Source organism: Gadus macrocephalus, chromosome 16 (genome assembly GCF_031168955.1).
Source record: "Gadus macrocephalus chromosome 16, ASM3116895v1".
In the NCBI taxonomy this organism is placed as follows: domain Eukaryota; kingdom Metazoa; phylum Chordata; class Actinopteri; order Gadiformes; family Gadidae; genus Gadus; species Gadus macrocephalus.
This window is the reverse complement of record NC_082397.1, coordinates 107,924-116,101: the sequence shown is the minus strand read 5'-3', so window position 1 is coordinate 116,101 and position 8,178 is coordinate 107,924. Positions and strand designations below refer to the sequence as shown.

The 8,178-nt window shown below is 49.8% G+C and overlaps 1 long non-coding RNA gene across 1 annotated transcript; it reads left to right on the top strand.

Annotated features, from left to right (window-relative positions):
• Positions 1-6,549: 6,549 nt before the first annotated feature.
• On the top strand, positions 6,550-7,693 carry LOC132474380 (uncharacterized). The gene is made up of 3 exons (XR_009529648.1): positions 6,550-6,608; positions 7,079-7,152; positions 7,187-7,693. It is a non-coding gene; the product is annotated as an uncharacterized LOC132474380 (long non-coding RNA).
• The last annotated feature ends 485 nt before the right edge of the window (positions 7,694-8,178 follow it).

Genomic DNA, 8,178 nt, shown 5'->3' with positions numbered 1-8,178 from the left:
AATTCTTAGTGTTTCATGTGATGTAATCTGGTTTCACATTCCGTTCCGTATTGTATGTAGTTTGGTTTAGACCTGTTTTACTTGACCCCCTGGGGAGCGTAGAGAGGCAAAGGGTGATAAGGAACAGCCTCAACCACCTGTAACCTCTGAAGAAACTTCAATCAATAGATTAACATCTGGTTAACAAAGTTTCTGGTTTATCGGGGCCAACTGCCCTCAAGGATCCGATCTAAGTGTATAAAAGCTCCTGACTTTAGCTACTCAGTGGACCTTTTCCAAGCGTGCCTTTAGTATATGAAGTACCACGCACGGAGAACTCCCATCTGAGGCCTCAGATTATTGTAATGTATGCCTGTTTTTATTGTTTATTGATACATGTTGTGATGTATCTTTAATGTTACTTTTTAATACAAATATATATAACCACTAATTGTCAACAGTATTGTGTGCTTTTTGCATTTAAACATCTCATCTGTCTTAGACGCAAACTCTGAAATAGAAGTTGCCACGACATCACACACACACAATAATTATCTCATCCTAAAGCACTTTTTTTCTATGTCACCTTTCAAAGGGGGGGCAGCAAAATGCTTCGATAACATAAGAAGACTTTAATAAGAAAATGGCGTAAACTGCAATAATCATTTAGATGTGAGACCGTGTGTGTTTTTCCGACACTACAGAACAGAACCAAGCGATGTGGTTCTGATTTAACATGTGATGTTCATCTTTGTTTAACATGTTCTTCCAGCTGCGGCGCCCGTCAAAGACCCCCCTGCTGAGAACTAGAGCCCCCCGACAGCCAGCTCCAAGAACAACAATCAAAGATTTCTATATTAACAACGAGAAAGGCCCCCTGCCTGCTGATTGGTGGATGCTGTAACGCTGTGATGCTTGGTTGAGTGATGTTGCTTGTAGGAAGAACCGGGGGCAGCAAGTTATCGGTCGATCGTGATTTGTTGTTTTGGGTTTCAGATAGAGAGGTGGGCAGGTTGATGGTGGTGTTGATGGTGGTAGTGGAGGTGGTAGTGGTTGAGTTGGTGTTGGTGGTGGGGGGTTGGTGGTGGTGATGGTGGTGGGTGTGGTGGAGGTGGTGGTGGTGATGGCTGTGATGGTGGTGGAGGTTGAGGTGGAGGCGGTGGTGGGGGTGGTGGTTTGGTGGAGGTTGAGGTGGAGGAGGTGGTGATGGTGGTGTGATGGTGGTTTGGTGGTGGTGGTGGGGGTGGTGGTTTGGTGGAGGTTGAGGTGGAGGAGGTGGTGATGGTGGTGTGATGGTGGTTTGATGGTGGTGGTGGTGGTGGTTGAGGTGGAGGTGGAGGTGGTGGTGGTGGTGGTGGTTGAGGTGGAGGTGGTTGAGGTTGAGGTAGTGGTGGTGGTGGTGGTGGTGGTGGTGGTGGTGGTAGAGGTGGTGGTGGTGTTGGTGGTGGTGGTGGTGGTGGTGGTGGTGGAGGTGGTAGAGGTGGTGGTGGTGTTGGTGGTGGTGGTGGTGGTGGTGGTGGTGGTGGTGGTGGTGGTGGTGGTGGTGGTGGTAGAGGTGGTGGTGGAGGTGGAGGTGGTAGAGGTGGTGGTGGTGGTGGTGGTGGTGGTGGTGGTGGTGGTGGTGGTGGTGGTGGTGGTGGTAGAGGTGGTGGTGGTGGTGGTGGAGGTGGTAGAGGTGGTAGAGGTGGTGGTGGTGGTGGTGGAGGTGGTAGAGGTGGTGGTGGTGGTGGTGGTGGTGGTGGTGGTAGAGGTGGTGGTGGTGGTGGTGGAGGTGGTAGAGGTGGTAGAGGTGGTGGTGGTGGTGGTGGTGGTGGAGGTGGTAGAGGTGGTAGAGGTGGTGGTGGTGGTGGTGGTGGTGGTAGAGGTGGTGGTGGTGGAGGTGGTAGAGGTGGTAGAGGTGGTGGTGGTGGTGGTGGTGGTGGAGGTGGTAGAGGTGGTGGTGGTGGTGGTGGTGGTAGAGGTGGTGGTGGTGGTGGTGGAGGTGGTAGAGGTGGTAGAGGTGGTGGTGGTGGTGGTGGTGGTGGTGGTGGTGGAGGTTGAAGTGGAGGGGGTCTGGACAGGAACGTATCTGTACATAAATGTGATGCCTGTAGGTGTGCCATGTTACCTGCTGCCCTTGTGTTCAGCCATGAATGTGTTGGTTCTCAGTGCTCTTGTCCGTTCTGTGTGCGTGTGCCTTCCCATCTTGCTCTGCTCTTGTCTTAGCCAATAGCGTGTTTGACACCAGGTTTTACTCACATGCCGGCCATCTTGGTTCCAAACACTATCTGGGAGGTGAGCGGGGACCCCAAGCCCCCGGGAACAGTGCGCATAATCCTGCATGCTCCCGCAATCCACCAGTGCTCAGCGGCCAAGCCGGGCATGGCAGCTGTTTAAGCGGGCTGTGGACGGGTCCCTCGATTCAAGGGACCCAGAAGTAGATATCTCCGTTCACTCCAATACAAGTGGGGAACAGGAATGTGTCTCCGCAAAAAATGTCTGGATATCAATCAAAGGCTCATAATTATCTTTATGCCATGTGCCAAGAAAATTTAAGTTTTCTCTTTTCAAACCGCACCTCAAGCGTTTTATTAGGCGTTTTATATAATATTTTTTTGCTGGAGAAGGAGGGGAGGGCAGCTGAAAGGAGTCGTACTGAAACAAAAAATGTTGTTTCGGCCCGGCATTTACTACTTCCATGCAGGGTTTGAGTTATGATTCATTCTTTGTGGGGGTCTCTTGAAGTTGTTGAGGGGGGGGGGGAGAGAAGACCTTACCGGCCTTGCGCTGGTTTGTTGACGGGGGGGGGGGGGGTGGTGGGGGAATATTGAACTAGGGCGTGGCTAGGCTCCCATGATGCAGAAGCATAGCTCTCCTTGATGTTGCCCTGCGCCATCGAGCAGTTTACATAGGAATGAATGGGCGCCATTTGGAATCCGGTCTCCATTCTATAATATGTCCTTGGTGGACCCCCACATTCACCTCCCAGATGGCATTTCGAACCAAGATGTCCGCTGAGGAGGATGGGGTCAGTGAAGACCCCCTCTAGGAGATGTTGATGTTGTGTACCACTGTATCTCGCTGGATCGATCTGTGTGCCTATAGGTGTTTACCAGTTGTCTTTATCAGATGTTTAGCTTGTCAGTCGTCCTTGAATACGTTTTGTACGTTTATATTATAATGTTTATGTGTATATATATATATGGATAGATTACAACACAAAATGTATAACTTAAAGTATATGTGTGTGTGTGTGTTTGTGTGTGTGTGTGTGTGTGTGTGTGTGTGTGTGTGTGTGTGTGTGTGTGTGTGTGTGTGTGTGTGCATTTAATGTATTGCATTTTTTTCAACGTACAACTCTGACTTGTGTATAACAATATCAGAGCCCCGCTCGAGAGGGAAAGAAGTTTTACAGGTTTCTCCAGGAGCTCAGCCTCTGCATACCGTAGTGGGAGGAGCCTCTGCATACCGTAGTGGGAGGAGCCTCTGCATACCGTAGTGGGAGGAGCCTCTGCATACCGTAGGGGAGGAGCCTCTGCATACCGTAGGGGGAGGAGCCTCTGCATACCGTAGGGGGAGGAGCCTCTGCATACCGTAGGTGGAGGAGCCTCTGCATACCGTAGTGGGAGGAGCCTCTGCATACCGTAGTGGGCGGAGCCTCTGCATACCGTAGGGGGAGGAGCCTCTACATTGCGGAGTGGGAGGAGCCTCTACATCAGCTGACTCACTGCCCTTCCGGCACACTTTCAACCTAATGATCAGCCTGCACCTTTCTATTGGTCGAGGCAAGATTGACTGCAGTTTGGGAAACCCTGATAGGATGTTCTTGAAAATCCAAGGCTCTAATTGTCAATTTGACTTTATGTATTTATTTGTATTTATTTCTCTTTTTCCCTTTTTAGTTTCAAAATTGTAAGCCTTGCAGCAATCGGTGCTAAGTTATTTAAATGATGCTTCATTTGTGTGTGTGTGTGTGTGTGTGTGTGTGTGTGTGTGTGTGTGTGTGTGTGTGTGTGTGTGTGTGTGTGTGTGTGCACGTGTGCGTGGGGGATTTGGGAATGTGTGGCATGAGAGGAAATGAACACAACTTGGTCCCCTCTCTCTACGGCCCCCGGGGACATTACCCCCGGGGGCCCGGCGGGGGGTGTCCCAGCAGGGGGGTGTCCCAGCAGGGGGGGTCCCGGCGGGGGGGGGTTCCGGCGGGGGGGGGGTCCCGGGGTGTCCTTGAATGTAACCCCCTGTGATCCACGTCCAGCTCTGTGCGTAGCACCACACTGTGCTTTGGCAATACTTAATAAAAGCGCGTGTTCCACGGAGAGAGTGGTCTGCTGGTCGTGTTCTTCTGTCCAACACCCCATCTGGGCTAACCGTCACACCGATGGGGCCCTTCCCGGGCGGCCCCGGGCCCCTAGCCAGCCCCGGGCCCCCGTGGCTCCAAAGGTCGGCACACTGAGTGGTTATTGGCCTCAGAGTCCGTCTTTATGAGACACAGCGATGTGTAACGGGGGGCGGCCCCCAGCAGACAGGGAGGGCTCTGTCAATGTGTAGCAGGGGGTGTGTCTGTGTGTGTGTCTGTGTGTGTCTATGAGTGAGTGTGTGTGTGTGTCTATGAGTTAGTGTGTGTGTCGGTGTGTTTGTGTGTGTCTGTGTGTGTGTCTATGAGTAAGTGTGTGTGTGTTTGTCTTTGAGTTAGTTTGTGTGTGTGTGTGTGTGTGTGTCTATGAGTTAGTGTGTGCGTGTGTGTGATTTAGTGAGTGTGTGTGTCTATGAGTTAGTGTGTGTGTGTGTCTATGAGTTAGTGTGTGTGTGTGTCTATGAGTTAGTGTGTGTGTGTGTGTCTATGAGTTAGTGTGTGTGTGTGTTTATGAGTGAGTGTGTGTGTGTGTCTATGAGTTAGTGTGTGCGTGTGTGATTTAGTGAGTGTGTGTGTGTGTCTATGAGTTAGTGTGTGTGTGTGTCTATGAGTTAGTGTGTGTGTGTCTATGAGTTAGTGTGTGTGTGTGTGTGTGTGTCTATGAGTTAGTGTGTGTGTGTGTGTTTATGAGTGAGTGTGTGTGTGTGTCTATGAGTTAGTGTGTGCGTGTGTGTGATTTAGTGAGTGTGTGTGTGTGTCTATGAGTTAGTGTGTGTGTGTGTGTGTCTATGAGTTAGTGTGTGTGTGTGTTTATGAGTGAGTGTGTGTGTGTGTCTATGAGTTAGTGTGTGCGTGTGTGTGATTTAGTGAGTGTGTGTGTGTGCGGTATTTGGTCCACCCTATACCTTCATTAATAAAGTAGGCGGAGCGTCCCACTCACTACCTCTGTGTACCTGAGGAGTTGTTCCTCAGTGTGTCTCAGCCCATCAGGTAAGTCATGCCTTCATCTCTTCCATTTTATGCTCAATTTCATGTTAACAGACGGCGTCATGGTTAGACTGTGAGCCTCACGCTTCAGCGTTGAGGGGTTCTGGAGGGTCTGAGCCTCAAGGAACACTGAAGACTAGGAGGAGCTTTGGGCGGCGGTTGAATTGGTTTGATTTGAGCCGAGATGGTGGATCCTGCAAAATGGAGCAAACCATTCTGTTTCTTGCTGGGGGGTGACAGTATTTCTGTACGTGTATGTGTGCAGAATCGTAATGCATCAAAGCGTTCAAACAGAAACCAGAGAAACGGTCTGAGGTTGGATTAGAGGTCACATGTAGTTTGAGAGGACAATGGTTATTTTATTATATCATGATGGTCTTATGATCTAAAGATAATATCAGCTGTACGAGTGGCATAGGCAGGCCTAAAAACGGAGTCCTGAGAATTGAATTGGCTGAAGGTCTCAGGTCTATTGATGATTGTAGGTGTATATGGCTCAGGGTTAATGGGTATTCCAGATATTAATCAGTAACTGTCATTCACTCTCCAATGACTTTGTGTTCTGCGGTGTCCGACAGGAAGCTGCCCTGGAGCCGATAGCGAAATGAACCTGAAGGTTCCAGTCTTTGATCGCTGCTCGTTAATGAATATGGGACGTTGATCCAGATCAAACAATATGTGTGTGCTTCTCTCTCTGTGGTCCAGGGTTGGACATATGTGCATATAAGTGTGTGTGTGTGTTTGTGTGTGATTCTGTTGTGTTTGTGTGCATGTGCGTAAGTGTGTGTGATGGTGTATGCGTGTGTGTGATTGTACGTGCCACTGTGTGTGTGTGTGTGTGTGTGTGTGTGTGTGTGTGTCTGTGTGCTTTTGTGTGTAAGTGTGTGTATGGGTGTTTTCTGTGTGCCATAGTGTGTGTGTGTGTGTACGTGTGTGTTGTGTGTGCTTGAAAGCAGAGTGTGGGGAGAGATAATCAATACCCCTATTAGCCTCCTAAAGTTCAGACGATCCATCTGCTATCAAGCTGCCGAGGTGTAACTGCTAAAGCAATCTGTCCGGACCTATTGGGGTTCCCAACCTTCAGCAGCGTCTCGTATAAACCCATTAGGTCCATTTAAACCTAACACTTTATCACATCGGGCAGTTATTGAAGCCACACCCCAACAAGTCTCCTGATCTGGCGGGCACTGCTGAGCTCAACCTGTTACAACGTCTGCAAATAATAAAGCATAACTTTATCCATTTCCTTCCAGTTTGTCATCCAACTCCCCAAAGCAAACGCTGTCAAACAAGATGCCTTCCGGAGGAGGTAAGGCCTCGACCTCCGTACCTTAAAGGTCACCTTAACAAACACTGAACTATGTGGCATGGCACCTGGCCAGGGGAATGGAAGCGTTGCGACTCATCACATTGCGATGGAAACCCTGCTCCAAGTCCTTCAGCTGAATAGAGTCCAGCCTGGAGACTAGGTTCAAACATAACTCCCACAATGCAACAGTAGACGGAGGCTGGGTGACCTCTGGTGTCTGAACCAAGGTCACCACTTCCTCACTGGTAGCTAGTGATCTGAACTCCTGGGGGCTATTAGTAAAGAGGAGTTATTCTTATCCAATTAAATACCAATCTGTTCATTGGTAACAGTAAGAAGTTGGGATTGCAGCCATAGTCGTAGTCATAATTGTACTTAACTTCTTGTCTTATAAAGATAATTCTGTTTGCTTCATCCATTCTCAGCAGTGCTTTGCGTTTTCATGAACCTCGCTCTGTTTTCCTCCCCAGCTATTAAAGACATTGATGCAGACTTTGAGTACGGTAAGCCAACCCCTCCTGAACCTGACCCTCCTACAGACCAGGTCCAGACCTGAACCTGGGCCTCCTATAGACTAGGCTCCTACAGACCAGGTCCAGACCTGAACCTGGGCCTCCTATAGACCAGGTCCAGACCTGAACCTGACCCTCCTACAGACTAGGCTCCTAAAGACCAGGTCCAGACCTGAACCTGGGCCTCCTGTAGACCAAGTCTAGACTTGAACCTGACCCTCCTACAGACCAGGCCCAGACCTGAACCTGACCCTCCTACAGACCAGGCCCAGACCTGAACCTGGGCCTCCTGTAGACCAGGTCTAGACCTGAACCTGGGCCTCCTGTAGACCAGGTCTAGACCTGAACCTGGGCCTCCTGTAGACCAGGTCTAGACTTTGTGTGTGTTTCGTGCCCGTGCGTGTGTGCGTGCGTGTGTGCGTGTGTGTGTGTGTGTGTGTGTGTGTTGGGGTCTTCTGTTGTAGCGGCAGCACTGAGCTCATGAATGTGCCCCTCAGACTACGAGACCCTGCGGATCGGCGGCCTGGTGCTTGCCGGGATCATAGTCGTGATGTCCGTCTTCCTGCTGGCTGGTGAATCCTACTTTAACATTTATATTTAGGGCATTTAGCAGACGCTTTAATCCAAAGCCACTTACTCTGTCTGTCTGTCTGTCTGTCTGTCTGTCTGTCTGTCTGTCTGTCTGTCTGTCTGTCTGTGTGTGTGTCTGTGTGTGTGTGTGTGTGTGTGTGTGTGTGTGTGTGTGTGTGTGTGTGTGTGTGTGTGTGTGTGTGTGTGTGTGTGTGTGTGTGTGTGTGTGTGTGTGTGTGCCAGTGTATGTGCTTCCATGTGGATCTGTTCTAACTTGTTTCTCTCTTCTTTCTTCAAAGGCAACAAGATCCGCAACTGTGGAAAATCCAAGGTAGGACGAACCGAACGCCCGGGTTTCTCGTCGAGGTTCTAAGAGGACTTTAGGGACACCTGGTGGCTGTCAGGGGACATTCATGGGACAAACATTTCAGAAGAAAAATTCTGTCTTCTAATCTAGGCGATGTTTTAATAAAACTAACATCAACCGT